The 20,567-nt window shown below is 31.7% G+C and overlaps 1 protein-coding gene across 1 annotated transcript in view; it reads left to right on the top strand.

Moving 5' to 3' along the window:
- LOC143071587 (peptidyl-prolyl cis-trans isomerase Fkbp12-like) overlaps positions 1 to 17,055 on the top strand; it is a 93,000-nt gene extending 75,945 nt beyond the window's left edge. Inside the window, exon 7 of the mRNA XM_076246004.1 lies at positions 17,044 to 17,055. The gene's annotated coding sequence lies outside the window, so the exon portion shown is untranslated. The remainder of the gene's footprint in view (positions 1 to 17,043) is intronic.
- The last annotated feature ends 3,512 nt before the right edge of the window (positions 17,056 to 20,567 follow it).

Here is a 20,567-nt window from a genome sequence, read left to right as displayed (position 1 = left end):
AGCTGGCCCCTAAACAAATATGTATACTAGTTCAGTGATAATTGAAGTCATACTAAACTCCAAATTATAAACAAGAAACTAAAATTAAAAATCATAGTCTAAACTAACAAAGGGTAGAGGCTCCTGACTTGGGACAGGCGAAAAAATGCGGCGGGGTTAAGCATGTTTTTTGAGATCTCAACCCGCCTCCTATACCTCTAGCCAATGTAGAAAAGTAAAATTCAGTTCAAGAGCAGTGCATGGTTATATTAAGAACTTAGTCTTGTGTGCACGATTTTATCATTTTTTACGCAAACATATCGTATAATCGTCATTTTTTTTCCTCCATAGAAAATATGGCAGCTACTCATTTGCCGTGTTAAAGGGGCACTAGCTACGAGATGTATAAAAAATCTAAAGTTTGATTTTTTTTCTGTTTAATCAATAATGAAAGTGAAATATTGAAATAACAATTCGCTTTTTGCAGCCAAAAGGTTCAATTTTGCAAAATTACGCTAAGAAACATTGATAATTAGTTATTCACTTGCAAGTGAATAAGTTGACCTCTTTAAATCCGTATTCATGTGAACTTCAATTTAACCCCTAGCTAGAGATTGACAACGCATGTATTGTACGTGTACTGGTTACTATACTATATATATGTAACACTCCCAAACGTGTCCTTCCCCCCAAACGTGTCCGATTTCCCCAAACGTGTCTATTCTCCCCAAACGTGTCCATAATATTCAATATTCCCCAAACGTGTCCGATTTTAGAACCCCCAAACGTGCCCGATACTATTGTTATTCGCCCAAACGTGTCCACTTTTAAACGCCCGAACGTCTGGCGTCTTTTAGCGCTAATACATGTCCTAACCAAGACATCAATAACGTTCACGGCAGTTCTATGATGGGGGACATAGTTGATGAAGTGGTAATTTATTAGCATTAACTTGTTCAATGCCGGTTGTTAATAATTATCATTACTGAAAATTGAATATGTAACATATGCATTAACTTTTGACTTAATTTGCTTATTGTCCAGTTGCAAGTAAATCATGCTCATTTAAAGCGAACATACAAATAATTCTGGTACAGTTCAATTAATCGTTTACTATGTAAATTATTTTATACTAATAAACTCCGATGATGCCTTTTATATTAATCAGAATATCGCACGGTGGGCTTTCAGTCGAATTGACCTTCCATCTTTTTTTATCAGTTCTAATTTTTAATAAATTTTAGGATACGAGCGTCACTAAAGACACACGAACAAGAGAAATAACGTCCAGTGCCAAATATTTCATTCGTTATTTGAACGATATCATATTAACGATATATACTGTAGATAGGTTATATTATCAAACCGGGAATTTATTATTGGGCATTAATTTTTACGGTTATTTGGGATGACCACTAATCTATAGAAAAATATATACGAGTAAAGACCGATTTGTTTATGACTTCAGTAAGAAACTACTTCAATGTCTGTTATGTAATATAGAGGCCGTTTCAAATAAAAGTTGCACAAATTAAAAAAATGATGCCTTCCAAAATACAACGTATGGCACATTATATAGAGTGAAATGCTACAAACATTTTAATGCGCATAGAAAAAGAATTTAAGTAATTTTTTTTTTTTTTTTATCTTCTAATGAAATAGTAAAAGATCGTAAAATGAGTATACAATGATAATAATAATAATAAAAAAAAAAAACAACATACAAATAACCTACGTTTTTATAATATGAACACGAATGATAGTTCCAGTAAAATAAAAAGCTTGGTATGGACACGTTTGGGGGATTGGACACGATTGGGGGTTTATTAAAAAATGTACACGTTTGAGCGTTTATACAAATGACACGGTTTGGCGCCCTTTGGCAACTAGACATGTTTTTGCAGTTCAGTGACGTCGATGTGGACACGTTTGGGGGAATCGGACACGTTTGGGGGGAAGGACACGTTTCTGAGTGTTACATATATAATTATTTAAAGAAAAAGAATGTCAACAATGAAAGTGAAACTACGGTAAATCATTTGATTACTAATTCGAAGCACATAAAATCATTCTTATACGATTAAAAACAATGAGAAACATCTATTTTTAATCTATGAAATACAATCAAACAGACCTATAAAAATCCAATTGCACGTACTGGTTTAATCTTTTCATATCTTTATTTATGTTTACATCGCTTATATGGTCATCTGAGGTCAAATCGATAGTTAATTAGATGGCGTCTGGACTAAAATACACACGAAACGAACCTATATATTATCTACGCCATGCTCTGTAAACTGTTTATTTGAGACTTTTGATAGTTTGGATAAATGTTTTACATGGTTATAAATCAAATATGAGAATTTGAGTCAAATCGGTGATCATGAATTTGACAGCTAGTGCCCCTTTAATCAATTAAAACAAAGTTAACTTCTTTTCAATGTGGACAAATTGAAGAATTTTCTTCAGAAAAAAGTATAAGTACATAAGTTTTATAATGAAAACTATCCGTTTAGTTATAAAAAAACATATGCATCATTTTTTTTTTAATTTTAGGGTTCATATGACTTTAAAAAAACAATAACAAATAATATCAATAATCTACTTACTACTGTTAAAATAATAAGTACAAGGATTTCTTTCCATTCTTTAGGAATTTCATATTATAGGTTATTTTAGTTATTCAAATTCATTATCTATTACACCGTTCTTATATTTTTCTGCATTTTGGCAATTTTACGAATAACGGATAAAATAAAAGATACACTTATAAAATATTCAATAAATACAAGTGTCAGTACAATTTTATTTAATATAATTGTATGACAATTATTCTAGTCAATTAAAGTCAGGAAAAAAGTGAATACTGATTTTTCAATATTTTTTAATCTACTTTCTAGAAAGCATTTCTATAAAAAAAAATATATATATCGAAAAATTCCCTTTTCTCACTCAAATGAAATCTCAGATCCCTCAACCTCTCAGAAAAAAAAATCGTCTACTGCAATTATTGAAGTAGATTTTTTGAATGATAAAACTAGTTTCAAAATTATGCATGAGTTCAACTAAATATAATACGAAAATAACGCGATTTTGACACGTTAACAAATATAACCAACACCCATTATCTTGTGTTTTAGAAAGTAGTTCATAGTTATTATTTTAATTATTTCAAAGTCTGTAAGAAAACGATCTTTTTTCTATAAATACACGAAACATACACAATACCTATAACAAACGGAAATGCAAATCTATATTTAGAATATGAAGGCCTTGTCAACTGAGTTCGTTTAAGGTCTGTTTGATTCATGCACTTGTTGATAACTAAGTTATCGCATGAAAAATCCTAAACAATGTGTTCAAGAAACGTGGAGATCGTTATCAAATAAATCGTTAAACCAGTTTTTGGGTAATACACATTTCAAATCTTTTAATTTTATCATGATAAAGAAAATTATTTCATGCATTAAATGATACCTCCAAAACAGCACCAACGGTTGTGTTACGTACCAAATCGGGAAACCTCTATTAAACGATCGATTCGACGGTTCCCGCATGTGGAACTAGATTTGCGATCATGCCTGAAGGTACTATATTAAAGTATGTTCATTTTGATGTTGATGTTGATGTTGATGAATTTTCGCTTATTGATATTTTTCTATTCATCACGAAGTGTGGTGCGTTTGAAACGACAAAAATAAAACATGTAAAAGTCAGGTACCTGTTGTTCAGTGGCTCACTTATGGTAGTGTGGTTCATAAGTGTTTCTTATATTTCATTTTTATATAGATAAGATCGTTGGTTTTCCTGCTTGAATTGTTTCAAACTAGTCATTTTTGGGGCGTTTATAGCTTGTTGTTCGGTGTTAGACAAAACTCCGTGTTGAAAGCCGTCTTTAGACCTATAACTGTTAACCTTTTATACATTATGATTTGGATGGAGAGGTGACTCAAGGGCTCCCGTTCCACATATTCTTATTTTTATTATGCATAAGTAGTATATAGTTATAGTGGATGTACAGATTCTTGCACATGTAAACAGTGTGATTCGTATTATTATCTCAGAGACAACAAATGTGTTACGTACTTTGACTATGAAAGGGGTGCAGCTATTGCCACAACCCGAAAAGAAATCTGCGAAAGTAAAACATTTATATCATTTTGTTTTAATTTAAAAACAAAGATAAACAACTCTTAATAATACACAATACTAGAACACACCCGTGATATCACGGGTCCGTGACTGAATTAAAGTATATAACTATGCACAAGCCTTATTTTAGTATTTGTATTGTCATCTGATAAAGTCATGCCGATTATAAGATACACAGTTTTTCTCTGCTTTCAAGTCTTTCTGTTTGAACCCGTCGAACTGAAACAATAATATTAATTATTTGGAAAACAAAAGGTCCTGGAATGGAGTATTTTTTAATCAACAGCATTGTCCTATATAAGTTATAAATAAAGTTGAATTCTTTGCTTCGCTGTTTTACGTCATGCCCACTAACAAATTGAAAACTGTACCTATACGCCATATTTTTAGTCCAGATTTTTAGTATTCGTATTGTTATCTTAGAAAGTCTTACTGATTAAAATACTACAATAGGTAACAATTTGACAATTTAGTAGTGTCAACCCTGTGGTTATGACCCGTGTATATAGCATATTAATCCTGAATACAACGTTTGATGGTGCGCCTGTCAGATGCGGAACGTACAGATAAGGTAATAGGTAACAGGTGAATATACTATTGGTATCGGTAGCGGACTCGACCCTGAACTTCTTAAATATTGGCAATATTAATTACGTGGATAACAAAAGGGCCTGGAGTGGTGTAATTTTTAATCTACACCTTTGTACTATATTAGTTATATATAAAGTTGAATTCTGTGATTCGTCGTTTTTACGTGATGATGGCTGACAAATTGAACCTCGTAATTTTAGTATTATAGATATCACACAACTGATTGGGTCATTTTCAGCTTATTAACCAAATTACAATATCCTAAAATGAACTTTTATTGAAGGAGGTATGCTCTCAAATATTTATGAACATTCATATTAAATACTTTTTCGTAAACCATATGTTCACGCGCGTATGTTTATAACTTTGAAGTGTCATTGTTGATTTTTTGAAACCCCATATTTTAATCAACAGTCAAACCAATTATTGAAAGTGTTATATACAACTGTAAGCACGATTCTTGCATGCATTTGTGTACTTTATTTTATTAATGTGGTCCCCCCCCCCAAAAAAAAAAAAAATCCCCAAAAAAGATTGTTCTACCTTAAGTAAGTATCAACAATGAATTATTTGTGTTTTTCTCACCATGCGAAAGATGTGTATATAATATCTCAGATCGATGCGATGAGTGCAAATATTTGAGGTACCCAACACAGGATCTATTGGCCAGAATAGAATTAGAACTTAGAGCGATCCTCGGTATTCTGGAGGAAAATATGTATGTTTAAAAAACTAAACCTTTGTCAAACTACTTACAATACGCACGAACATGTTACAGCTGTTATTTTGATACATATCGCATTAAACTTAGTTACTGTGAAATCTTCTTATACTTATTTGATTAAATATCAAATAATCTTACAGCTTAACAAACCTGATACATTTACATTAAACTTGTACTCGTTTTGGTTAGCAGCACATACATTAAAAAAAGGCAAACAAATAAAACTTCATATTGCATGCCCATGCACATAACCTTGAAATGTTTGAACTTTTAAGAATATTACGTTGCACTTGGCCACTTTCTTCGCATTTTTGCAATCATCCTACCATTTTGTTTTCAAATTTTAAAGGTTAAACAAGTTTTCCTGGTTATCTATTAATGATAATTGTGTAAAATGCGGGACCAAAGAATCCCACAAAGAGTAAAGGTTTCTTAATATAAAAGGTATTATATTCATTGGTGTCATGCGTTAGTTTTCCATTTTTCATTTTCAAATTAAACATTCATTGATTGCTTCTTCATATAGCAAGTGTTCCCAACATTTTTTTTTAAATCTCAAGAATCCTTTTTTTGACGTACACACTATAACAAGTAATGGGTTTATTAGTGTTTAATATTTTCCTCTTTGGGACTTAAACAAAATATATTAGTTGCTATATCCATGTATCAAGAAGGCTTGCGTCTGATGATTTTATCATCCCAGGCATTAATAACTTTATAAATATACCTTTTGGAATTTGGGCCATCAATGCTCTTCAACTTTGTACATATAAAGTCTTTTAACTATTTCTGAGCGTCACTGATGAGTCTTATGTCGAAGAAACGCGCGTCTGGCGTATAAAATTATAAGCCTGGTACATTTGATAACTATTGTACAACTATTCTTTTTTTTAAAGGGTCAGTTCGTGTGTCAATTATTTTTAAGCCTACACTGAGGTAACGGTTTACCACTGCATCGTCAATAAATTTGTTTTTCTAACGCACTGTACATCTAATTGTTAATAAAAAGAACACTACTTGAACGCTTTTTTGTAACACTTTTTGTAATGTAATGGTGTTCCAAATGTTTACACTAGTGTTCATCAATTGAATGTGTGGAATTCAGTGTTTAATGCCTTTGTGTTTCATTAATGAACACGAAATGTTACACTATTTTTTACCATCCCAGATTAATCTTAAAGATTAGATTTTCCTCTGAGTTCAGTATTTTTGTGATTTTACTTTTTACAGATCTTGAAACTAAGTGTTCAACGATTTAACGTTTCCGAATGTTCAAAATCTTAATACGTCGACGCGTTCAACAACCCTGTAACACTTTTTGAACGCATAGAACATGTTTAAAACCAAAGTGTTTAAAAGATTCAGATCGTTTACTTTCAGAACAACTGACCGAGGTGTTCAAAGTGATGATGTTCAAATGTAAGACATGCTCTATTTTCAAGTGCATAAGTAATCAATTTGAACCGTTATAAATTAATAATAGATGTCACGCGTCTTATGATTGGCTGACGTTGTTTTATTTATCAGCCCATAGACATAATTTAGTCATGTGATCGTGAATCTAGAATTTAGAATTAAATTATAAGAAATGACTGTAATATTTTTTCTGTCTATTCAAAATAACATAAAAAATGTGGTGCACACTGTTAAATAACCCGCTACGCGCGGGTCATTCCTTAAATAAAAACTATATTCAATCAGGCAAAATATAACAACAAAACATATTTTAACAAGTAATTCTTTATGTAATTAAATGAGCATATATGTAAGAAAAGTACACGAGATACTTTATGATATCACAAGTAAGTCACTGAAATATATCACAAATAATGATTTTACCCTAAATGACTTGATAATTGCTACATCTGTTGTATCCTTACCAAAAAAAAGTTCAATCACAAAAATACTGAACTAGGAAAATCAAATCGGAAAGTCCCTAATCACATGGCAAAATCAAATGACAAAACACATCAATAACGAATGGACAAGAACTGTCATATTCCTGACTTGGAACAGGCATTTTCAAATGTAGAAAATGGTGGATTAAACCTGGTTTTATAGCACTAAACCTCTCAATTTGTTGACAGTCTAACAAAATAGCATGTTAATGTGATAAGTAGAAAGTTTATGATAGTAGTTATTTGTCACAATGAGAGTTTAAAAATTTGCTAATTCCAACAGTTCTTGTACGATTACTACTTCATGGCACTGGTGTCATCACATACAATGTACAATGTAAAGCTATCAACTGGTTGGTTTTTATGTGATGTAATCAACTTCCATTGTCAAAATCCTCCACAAAAAGGAATGTCTATGAATCTATATATTCTGTAAAATAAAATTCAAAATCAATAGAAGAGATTTTTTCATAAAACATGAAATTATTCAATGCTTGTTATGTTTTAATGCCGATTTACACCGAGTACAAACTGTTAATCTGGCTATGGCAATGAAATGCAAGTTTTTACATTATAAATTACAAAAGTCGATTTTTTTTTACCTAAAGTGAACAGACTATAATGATACACCCACATAAGCTGTAAATATACATTGTCATACCTTTTTTGACATCTTTCTATTTTCCCACCACTATATAGCCTGCAGAATTGACCTTCTGGGGAATATTGGCTACCCGTTCATAATCAAAACAGTTTCATTTAACGATTCCTGCAAATAAGAAAAACAAAAAAACAAATGCATTTTCTAAGTAAAAAATAGTGTTCCAAATGTTTACACTAGTGTTCATCTATTTATTGTGTGATGTTCGGTTTTTAATGTCTATGTGTTTCATTATTGAACACTTAATGTTAGAGTTCTTAACACTTAGTGTTCAGCTCATAAATGTGGATGTCAAAAATCATCAGTTATTCTGTATAACAGACTGGTTATTCATCAGTTTAGGAAATCATCAAATCAAAGCTGACAGTTGTTTACGTATATATCTAAAGCCCGTTCTTTAACTCGTCTTTTATGTTGAATATTGATAATTTGGTTATAACATTTATGAATATTTGACAAAAATATATCTGGCATGAGAAAATAACAAGGAAGCCATCGAACTTTAGTCTTTATTGTTCTATGTTGTGTCGTCACGTTATATACTTTAAAAAATTGACCGTTTAAGGTACAATAATATCAAAACTTACATTCAAACTTAAATTTCTTTTGTTATACTAAAGGTTTTTGTTATTTTCTCGCTGTGTTGAGGACCTTTTGGTGGCCTTCGCTATTTTCTGCTCTTTAGACGAATTGTTGTCTCTTTGACACATTCACAATTTTCCATTTTAAATTTTATAATTGATTTTATATTTCTTTAATATCATACAATGCAGAATTAAAATCCACCATTTTCTACATTTGAAAATGCCTGTACCAAGTCAGGAATATGACAGTTCTTGTCCATTCTTTTTTGATGTGTTTTGTCATTTGATTTTGCCATGTGATTATGGACTTTCAGATTATATTTTCCTCTGAGTTCAGTATTTTTGTGATTTTCTAAGAATAGGCTTTAATTTTGAAAAGACATTAACACAATAGTTTAAAAGAGGGACAGTCAAACTCATAAATCGAAAACAAACTGGCCTCCGGGCTCATGGTTTCTTTTTCAAGAATCAACGCTTATCAATTGTATCTATATCACAGAACACACAGAGAAAAGCTTGGCCTGGGAAATTGAGACCCTTTTTTCTAGCATATTTACATAGTTATATGAACTTAGTGTTGAGGTACACTTTAAAATTAAATTATAAATAAGACTAATGATATTTTATTGCACATTTTATCGCCTCTACCCATTTCTTAGTAAGATACAAGTGTGGACACAGATAAGTGTGGATAGTATGTTAGGATGTTTGACAGTGTTTTGTATGACAAAAGAATTCTATGTTTTTCCCATAGGGTTCTATATTATTAACTGTGTTGCATAATATGACATCCAACCTGAGCATAAGGAGAGTTGTATATATTTAGTTTTTTATGTTCAAGACGGGCATGGAAGAGCTCGATACACTAATTGCATTAATTACCAAATGATTATGTCAGATAGAATATGTTCCACATCTTTGATTTTGGGTACATTTTGAAGCTAGGAGAGGAACACATAACAGGTTAATTTTTTCATGATGTGATTTTTTTTATATAAGAGATGGTATCTGAAAACATGTATTTGCTTACTATTTGTATGGTTCTATTTATATTACTTTGTGGAGAATCATCATTATCATAAGTAAAAGATTTCGTTTAAATGTCGAAATCGTTTCTCAGATTAGAAGACATTTAATTGTTTTAAGTAATTAATTTACTCAGATTAGAAGACATTAGTAATGACAATGCCTGACATGATGCTTGAGGCTATTTGAGCTAGAGAGTAAACTTCTGTGTTATTTTATATTAATTAATTATTTGAAAATATTTCCTCCAAAGCAGTTCAAAGCAAAAGAAAATTGGCCAGTATGAAAATTATATCATAAAAACAATCTTTGTAAGCATGCTTCAAAGACTAATAACTGCTATAGAAGTCATCTGATAAAATTTCAAGTGGCTATGAACATCTACTTAATACGTGTATGTCTAAAGATCTAAAAAGTTATAGTATTCAATATGAAAAAGGTATTGCAAAAATATTCCCTTTTCAATTTATTTGTTATATGGATACAAATATAAGTAATACCAATACAGTAAGGCAGTTTTGTTGTGGTATGAAAGTGTATTGTAGTAAATAATATTTGCTGTTGATTCACTCAAATTAAGAAATAAACAAATGAATGGTAAATGTTGAACATGTACAATGAAATGTAGTTTGAGAATTCAATTAGGCCAAACAGGCCTTATGAATTTTGGTCTTTTTAACATACTGAATGACCATTTACACTCAGAACTAAGGTGTCATGTAGGCAGTATAGATGTATAAAGTGTAACATAACAATATAAAATCAGTGAGTGGCGTTGCTTGGTGAATTTGTGTGTTTTTTTTTAATTTGGCTAATGGACAAAAATTGTGGTAAGATAAAAGTTTGCAATGGTATACTTTTAATTCAGTCTCATAAGCTTAATGTATCATAATGGACCATAGACTCGTCTTTAAAGAAATTATATCTGCATTAATAAAAACACCACCGAAGATAGATACATTTAATGTTCATTGAGTTACTCCCATGTGACATATGACTAGCTAGTTACGTCACGTTATGCGAACCTCTGAAAATATTTGGTTAAATATATACAATATGAAATGAAGTGAGATTATTCATAACGTTATGCGAAATTTATGTTTAAGCAGCAGTTTCGTAAGCGGAAACAGAAAACAATAGCTTTAATATTCAAATGAAGTTGGCTTTTATTTTGGGATTATGTATTACACTATTTGGAGCTCACGTTTTTGCAGCAGTAGCTTTAGCTAAAACTGGACAATTAGCCAAAAACTATTTTTTTAGGTTAGCATTTGTTCTTATCCTGAATGATGCCTTTATGAACACCTTCTGTTTCAACTTGTCAATATTCTGATTTGTCAAATATGGAGAGTTAGCAAGAATCTGCTTAATAACACCTCCTTAAAATTTAGATAACTGATGTTTCTCCCCATATCTCCGAGGAATTTGACACACACCTGTTGATGCAAAGCGTGTCCTTACGTATTTTCAGTTATTTTGCTAGAAGTACAAGATTGCAAATGTACATATACTATTTTTTAAGTCTGTTTCGGTCTCTTTTTGCAAAAATATATTGAGCACAATGGGTACTTGATGCTGAATATAATATTTTTTTTTTCAAATAGGACCAGTCACATATGCAAGAAGACAGAGAAAACAGTTCAACAATATTTTATTTAGCATGTTCAAAAACAAACAAAAATGAGAATTTACGTTCTATTCAAACTGTTAAATAATGATCATTTTTTTTTTTTATGAAAGTCTGTTTGTCCCAGTCATCTGTATGAATAAAAACTGCATATATATGTAACCCAAAGTGCATGACACCAAAGTGATGACTGAATTCAGTCATCTTGCACTACAACTTTCATCTTAATTTATTAATTCAATATTCAATTGATAATACATTAAAAATTGGAGATTGGAGACTAGTAGCAGTTGGGTGTGTGCAATATCCTACAAAACAAGTAAATGCTCTAAGGGGTACAGTTTTAACAGAAGTGCATTAAAAAAAACTGTTGACTGAATTTAGTCAGTTTACAAACATCAAGAATCATCTTCTTTTTTCAAAACTAGATTTTAGTATTATAGAAAAATTATTCCAAATTGATTCTAAATATACATATTAATGTTAACAATAACAAAAATCTTGACTGAATTCAGTCACTGGCACCATTATTCATTGACATTATAAAGTACATCGGTTAATACAATAGAAATTTCTATCCAATATATACAAACAAATTTTAAATCTAAGTCTATAGTCTATGACTGAATTCAATCACATACTATTATCGTTCTGTCTTATGCATTATGGTATTTTCCCTGTTTTTATCCACATCATAGATGTTTAATAAGTGATCTTGTAGTTTTCAGACATTAACAGATGGTCTATATTCCTATTGACTATTTGTGATGCCTTGCAATTTCTTTAAGCGTTGTAAGGTAATCTTCTGTTGTTACTACTAATAGAAGGCGTACTTCTATCATCAACATATTCATTTTAGAAACAGTGTTGTTTTAGACAATCCCAATATCAGTAGCGTTGATAGCAAAACAGATCTATACAGCCGTGACTGGGTCCAGATCGGTTGGTAGCAATGCTTGTGAAAAACTGTCTTTTCCGTAATGATCAATGAGGCTACTTTTTATGAAAAAACCTGTAACTATGATTAAATATTTTCCTCTCTCATTTATCTTGATCTCTATATCATTGTTATCCTCAATTGCCAATCTTAACTTCTAGGTTGCCTTGGCCGTATTTGGCACAACTTTTTGGAATTCGGATCCTCAATGCTCATCAACTTTTTGCTTGTTTGGCTTTATGAATGTTTTGGTATGAGATTCATTGATGAGTCTTATGTAGACGAAACGAGCGTCTGACGTACTAAATTATAATCCTGGTACCTTTGATGACTCTAAGTTGTCCCTTGCGGATAAAGCTTCTTCTACCTGCAAAGAAATTGTATCTTTAAATTTGATGTTTTATGTGTATATATTTTACAATTAGAAGACACTAGTTATCTTTATATATGAATATCTAGACGCTTATCATGATCATTTGTTGAATTCAAGCAAAATAAAACTTTTAAAATAATTATTATAATTTGGATAGGTTTTTTTAAGATGGCACACTTTACATCAAATATAATTGACATTTGGCTTAGAGTTAAGAAATGAACCACAATAATCTTATTTTATATTCACTGAAGAAGGAACACATACTTTCATAAAAATTTGCACCTGAATATGACCAATTAAAGAACTCCATATGTTTTTTTTTTAATTTGAAAAATTACAGGGAAATAGTTGATAACTTTTCGGAAAATAACCTTCCATTGCATACGTATACAAATCTTCAATACAATTGGAGATGACAGACATAGAAATCTTCCATGAGGTACGAAATGGTTTTATCAAGTTTCAAATTTCTAGATGAACTTGTATTCTTGTCAAATGTAAAAATAAATCTTCCCTACGATTAGATGAAAATAAATAATATTATATGCTGCTACATAAAGTACATGAAAATGTTGTGTACAAAATAAGTAAATATATGTTTGTGGAACTGAATAAGACAAACAGTTCACTGTCTTCTTGAATAAATGGTACCAATGAATTTTTATACGCCCGTCAAAATTTTGACGGGACATATTATGGTATACAAATGTCCGGCGTCCGTCTGTCTATCCGGTGTAAACATGTCGCACAATAACTTTAGAACGACTTATCCAAATTTCATGAAACTTAATATAGTTGTTTTTTATGATGGTCAAACGATCTGTATACTTTTTGGTGAAAATTTATAGTTTAAAATTTTTGAGTTACGGGACTTTGTAACTAAAACAGGGTATGTTTTTCCCATGTCGCGCCTTATCTCAAAAACGATTTATGATAATTGATTTAAACTTAATACACTTCTCAGTTATATTAATCTAAAGATCTGTATACATTTTGATGATGATTCAAAATTTTATATTTGAATTATTTAGTATTTTGTAAAAAAAGGGGAAGGGTTTTTTTTTTTACATTTCGCGCCGTATCTCAAAAACAATTAATGTATATCAGCAACTATTTATGATTATTGCATAGGACGACGGGCGTATCATGCGCTCATGGCACAGCTGTTTATTTAGTAATGCACGAAGTACCAAGCAAACTTTAAGGGTGACTTGGAAGGAAGAAAACATACACAGATCATTTGGCATATTTTAGATAGATAAAAAAAAGAGAGGATTTAATAAGTTTTTATTGATTCGATGTACTATATATTTTTATAAGATTAGAAAAACAGGTAAAATTATAAGTATATCTCCCCCAAGAAAAACATAACCCCCCTTTATGCTTTAATAGACTCGTGATATAGACCGTAGAACTATACTCTTTGTTTACAAATTATCAAAACATGTATCACAAGTTCACAATCGGTTCATGTTTAGACAGTAGGGTGCATGTCCCAGGTTTTTTGTTAACATAAATCAAAGGCATTTGGTTAAAGTCCGATCAACATTAAACATAAGGACATCTTTCTATTTATTTCATATTAAAGAATCGAAAATTTCGGAAAATCATTTGCATCAAATTTCACTTAATTTTTGAAATCAAGAATTAGTAACCAAACAAAAGTGGAAAATATATTAGTATAGAAATTGACCCTATGCACAAGTTTGAGAGTCAATGAATCATGAATTGGGAAGGGAAAATAATCATCATGCAAAAGCTAGTACATCTTATGTAATTATCGTTGGTGTTAAGCCTTAAACGGACGAAATCCCAAACATCAACCTGTAAACTAACTATATGCATTTATTACTCTAGTGAATATAAATGTGTAAACCTAATTTCGTGACTGAATTCAGTCATACTAATTTTTACATTTGCAGAACTGGTCTTTTCAACAAATATTTCCTGAATTTGTGTTGACTGCATTCAGTCATCTGTATTGTAGATGTTAATACTATGTAATCACACTTGGTTTAATTTAAGTCTTAGGAAACGGTCTAATTTAGTTCAACTTCTTGTAGCTTCTTTCAAATGTTGTGTGACTGAATTCAGTCAACATGTTTTTCAAAATAATGAACAAGATAAGAGTTAATTTAGCTGTTATTCTGTGATATGTTGTTTGTATTAATCTACATGATCTATAATCCGAATTCTGTTTTATCTGAATTCACAATTTGAGTCTTATTTAAGAAGCAACAAGTACAAATAAGAGTTATGTTACTTTCTATTATACTGATTGAATTATGTGATATAAAGATGAAATCGAGTGACTGAATTCTGTCACTCAAATAATAATTACAATACAATGTTTTATTTATTTGTTTGTAAGTTGATCATACAGAGTGTTAATGATGATTGAGTATGCGTGGCATGCAATTTTAATGAACACGAACGATTTTTATACTGATGGTCGCCACCAAGACCAGTGTCTAGTAGTCGTACATCTCGTTCCTGCATCAATCTTATAGTCTCTCTGGATGACATTTTCTATGTGCCTCCAAAGGATAAATGCGACTGTGGTTGTATCAAAACGAGTTTTGACTATTTTGACGAGCACTATTGCTATAGGTCTAGGATTTCTGTTTCCACACGTTTATTTCTTAAGTCGCTGTGTTTTGGAATTTATCCGAAAAGTTCAACGTGTTCAATTTCCATGTGCACCAAATTATAATACACAGAAACGGTTTCTCATGTTTGTAGATACTCCGAATGCCTTATTTGTGACATTTATAACATGCAGTTATCTAGTCTTAATTTTCAGAATATTTCGTAAACGAAAACATATGAATGGAACCAAGAGTTTGAGTGAATTATAGATTCAACGGGAAAGGAAGGCAGCATTATGAACGCGCCATATTATGATTACTCTTAGTTGTATCATTATCGTAACAGCAGTTACAATTTTACCCCGAACTTGCTACGATCTATATATCAACTTTACTGGTACTATCGTTGATGACATCGTAAGATTCCTTAACAATTTGCTTTTGCTCAATCCTTTGGTGGATCCTATCATCTATATTTTCAGAATCAAAGAAGTACGCTGTCAATTGATATGCAGATGTCGATCAAAACATCAAGTCAATACGAAACTATATCGTGTAATATCGAAATATCATTAAGTAATGACTATTCCATATTGAGTTATATTAAAACATCATTACGTAATGTCAAAACCATATCAAATAAAGACAAACTATTATTAAGTAATGTTAAAACAACATAAAGTTATATCAGAATTCCACATTAGACAGCCGTGGCGTTCCATAAAAGACAGGCATTTTGTAAATCCGCATTTGGTAGAACAATGTCAATCTTTTCAGAAAATGTATCACTCAAAAGGATCGAAATTCATAGTTCGAATAAAAACATAATCTGTAATTAAATGGCAAAACCAAGAGCTAAAAATATTGCCATGGAAACACAAAAAGAAACGATTTTAACTTCTGAAAAATCAAATCTATGACATATAGTGTTTACATATATATCACAATTCAAGCAGTTGGCTTAATGTATTACAAAACAATTAAATCACAAATAAACTGAACTCAAAAGAAAATAAAAAAAAAAAAAAAAAAAAAACGGATAGTCCTTAATCAAATCAAAAAATCAGCAGCTCAAACACATCAATCGAATGGATAACATAACATAAAGCAAGGGATAGAAGATGAATAAGAATTGTTTGGTTTGATTTTAATTAAGTTTTAAAATGTGAAGTGCTTCATGAGACCGATCACCGAATTTGTAATAGACAATTTTCGTATTATCGACTTTTGGCTCCGGTTTCTACAAATCTTCGTCAGGTTTCCTACTATGTGGTAGGGCACACTGGTACTCGGTCAATTACGAGAAACCAAAAAAGTAAAATCATATATATTATCGGTGCAATTTTTGGGAAAATTTACTATTTTCCGATGATGTAGTCACTTATAGAAAGCATTTAAACAGTTAACTTTCCCTCCAAATTGTACCGATTGAAATCTTGAATAAACTTATTTACGTTGCTCTTGCTTGACCGAGAACCAGGATGTCCTACCACAGAGAAGGTAACGTGTCAAAAATATTAATTACGTATTCAAAAGTAGGTAAATAAAGGCAACAGTAGTATACCGCTGTTCAAAACTCATAAATCTATGGACAAAAAACAAAATCGGGGTAACAAACTAAAACTGAGGGAAACGCATTAAATATTAGAGGGGAACAACGACACAACATTAAAATGTAACACACACAGCAACAGACTAAGCATTAGACAAAATCCGATGAGAATAACCAATATAATATCAAAACCAAATACATGAATTTGAGATAGAAAAGTACCGTGACACGTCTTATAGTACACTCAAATATAGGAGAAAACAAACGACACAACGGAAACACAACGTAAAAATGTTACACACACAGAAACGAACTATGATATAACAATGGCCATTTTCCTGACTATGTACAGGACATTTTTAAAGAAAAAAATGGTGGGTTGAACCTGGTTTTGTGGCATGCCAAACCTCGCACTTTGATGGCATTGTTAAATATAACATCAAAATGACAACATAATAATACAGGACCACGATACAAACAAATAGGAGAACGTATTAGAAACACACGAACAACAGATAACAAAAGGCATCAGGTTTAAAATACATTACGTCAAAAACGCGCCTCGTCCAAACAAGAATTACCAGTGACGCCCAGATATAAAAGTTCGAAAGTCAAAAAAAGGGGTGGGGTACAAAGTTGTACAGCTCTGAGGATCAAAAGTTGAAAAAGGTTGTGCCAAATACGGCTAGGGTTTTCTGCTTGTGATAAGAACATCCTTATTATATAGAACAATTTATGCTATTGCAAACAGTAAAAACAGGTAATATGAAAATCGACTATTAAATGATCGATTCGACGGTTCCCGCATGTGGAGCTTGATTTGCGATCATCCCTGATTATTTTAGGGTACTCATTATTTTTTTTTGTATAATGTACGGTGTATTGTAAAATGTGGTTTTACTTATGTTTTTCGCCATGGCTTTATAAAAACGAAGATGTGGTATGACTGCAATGAGACAACTCTCCACAAAAGACCAAACTGACACAGAAATTCACAATTATAGGTAACCGTACAACCTCCGACAATGAGCAAATTGTACCGATTGAAATCTTGAATTAACTTATTTACGTTGCTCTTGCTTGACCGAGAACCAGGATGTCCTACCACAGAGAAGGTAACGTGTCAAAAATATTAATTACGTATCCAAAAGTAGGTAATATGAAAATCGACTATTAAATAATCGATTCGACGGTTCCCGTGTAGGATTTAATTATGTCCCCATGAAAAAATGTCCACCGGACACATTTTCATAGTAAATACTTATTTAAATGTGTCCTGGACACAACTTTCTATGAAAATATGTCCTCGGGTATGAAATAGTTATCAAAGGTACCAGGATTATAATTTAGTTCGCCAGACGCGCGTTTCGTCTACATAAGACTCATCAGTGACGCTCATATCAAAATATTTATAAAGCCAAACAAGAACAAAGTTGAAGAGCATTGAGGATCCAAAATTCTAAAAAGTTGTGCCAAATACGGCTAAGGTAATCCATGCCTGGGATAAGAACATCCTTAGTTTTTCGAAAAATTCAAAATTTGGTAAATAGGAAATTTATAAAAATTACCACATTTTTTATATTCATGTCAAAAAGTATATTGATATTCATGTCGTCCTGCTATGAAAAAGTGTCCATGAACATGGACATTATTCATTATCATAATATTGTCTAGGTGGACATTTTTTTCACAAGACATTGTGTCCGCCGGGACATTGTTTTTATATGATTAAGGTCCATCATAACAAATGGACAAATATGGCTGTATTTTCACCTAAAAAACTACTCTATGTACAGACTTACCTGTGCTGTTTGGAAAGTTTTAATGCCTAGATATATAAAAGTTAAATACATTTAGTATTTCGGAAAGATAAAATCTTTGTTGGTTTTATATGGGCATTTTTTTCCCTTTCTGCAAAATAAACAAACACCTGAATTACTTTGATACTGTCCACTCACTGACTCAAATAAACTCTTTAACTCACCTATAGTTTTAAAGATATCTGTTGTCCATGTCATTTAAGGACAATCAAAACAATACAAACCGTTTTTTTTTACCTGAGGGAGCATCTCATAGTTGTACCACAACTTAGTTAATTTTCACACATTTTGCATGATGGAAACAAATTTGCTCGTTCTGCTACGGGAATTGGCAAATAGCCTATTTCAAAACATTTACTACGAAATTTTGTTCTGTAGGTGGACAATATTTCATAACTGTTGCTGTAAAATGCTGTCCATTTAGGGGACAATATTTCATGGCAATTGACATTATTTAAAATACCAAATTCTATATTTTCTAATTGCCTTCTTCTCTGACATAATAGGTATAGTAAAGTTCTTCAGATTTGATTTTATACTTTACACACTTCCTTCTTACATTGTCTTATTGATATTCTTTCATTGTCATTACCATTTGCTGGGTATTTCTTTGAACTAAAATTTCTCTATATTCATTTCCATCCATTATCTATTTGTTTATATTTGTATATTTATCAGTTTCTCATCAATCCTTCATATTTTAATTAAAATTCAAGTTTAATAAAACTTCAAAGTTAATGACCTTTGTATTACTTCCCTTGGAGGACATAATGTATATAATAGCAACTACTATGAAAATTTGTCCTGCGGGTGGACACTATTTCAAATCTTTTGCAGTAAAAATCTGTCCATTTGAGGGACACCATTCCATGGTAATGGACATTATTAAATACCAAAATTCTATGAAAAACTGTCCACGTGGACACTTTTTCACAGGACACTATTATGTCTTACAATAAATGCATTTGATTGGTGTTTAATAATGAATATATACTGTTATTTCACTCTTAAGTCTGTAAAATGTATATAATTTTAAAGTACAATGACCATGCAATTTGTAGTTAATGTTCCTTGTGTATTGGATAGACAATACCGTTGCAGATTTGCTTTGTTGTCTCCCTTGAATACACTTTTTTTTAATTTTACTTATAACTACTGGATTTAATTTTTAATCATTCCAAATCAGTAACATTGAAAAAATTTGGGTACTTTTCTTTTGTTTCTCAGAGGAATTTTATTCATTGAAAGAATTAATTTATTGTGTTTTAAAGGTTGTAAATTGTTTATGACCAACAGTTAAAAGTATGAAATTTATTATATATAATATTCAGCACAGTCTTATGAAAATACATCAATTCAATCACACCATCATCATACATTCGTCACGTCTCAGTCATTACAGCTGAACGGACGTGCTGGGCCAGCTCTCCTTTACCCGCTATCTTCGGTGAGGGTTTACAGTTAGATATCAACGACTTACTACTTAAGATGACAGAAACCGATCCATGCCGTACAGATAGACGTAGCGGTTGGCGTACCCGCGTTAACATGCACTCCAAAACCATTGTATTATGGGGAGTGTTATGCCGATTAACGTCCGAGGGCTGTATCCTAGGCTGTTTGGTGATACGACCTTCATTTCACTGCCTCACGGCTTTGGTCCTGATAATGCTTCCTGTCATCTTTCGAACTACGTCCGAGATCATCTACCAGTACTCCATCATCGAGGCTAGCGGGCTGCCAAGCTGACCAAACTGGCCCTGAAAGCAGCCGTTAGTGAAGAATAAACAACAAAATAGTCAAAAACCAAAAACAACTCACCAAAACCAAGATGGCGGCCTCCATATTGCGACCTCCACTACTTGTTCCTGACCCATGGCTCCAGAATATTTAAAGCTCACCAAACGCCTTCGGGCACGAGCCGACCGTGCGAGGGCTGAAAGGCCAGTCAAGGTCGTTAAACACCACCACATATATTATGAAAATCCAACCGTGCAAGGGCTGTATAGCCAGTCTTTAAAGACTTCTATCTGTTGTTATCATAACATG

The sequence above is a fragment of the Mytilus galloprovincialis genome, chromosome 1 (assembly GCF_965363235.1).
Source record: "Mytilus galloprovincialis chromosome 1, xbMytGall1.hap1.1, whole genome shotgun sequence".
In the NCBI taxonomy this organism is placed as follows: Eukaryota; Metazoa; Mollusca; class Bivalvia; order Mytilida; family Mytilidae; genus Mytilus; species Mytilus galloprovincialis.
The sequence above is the reverse complement of the archived record's forward strand: the minus strand, read 5'-3'. Positions and strand labels throughout refer to the sequence as shown.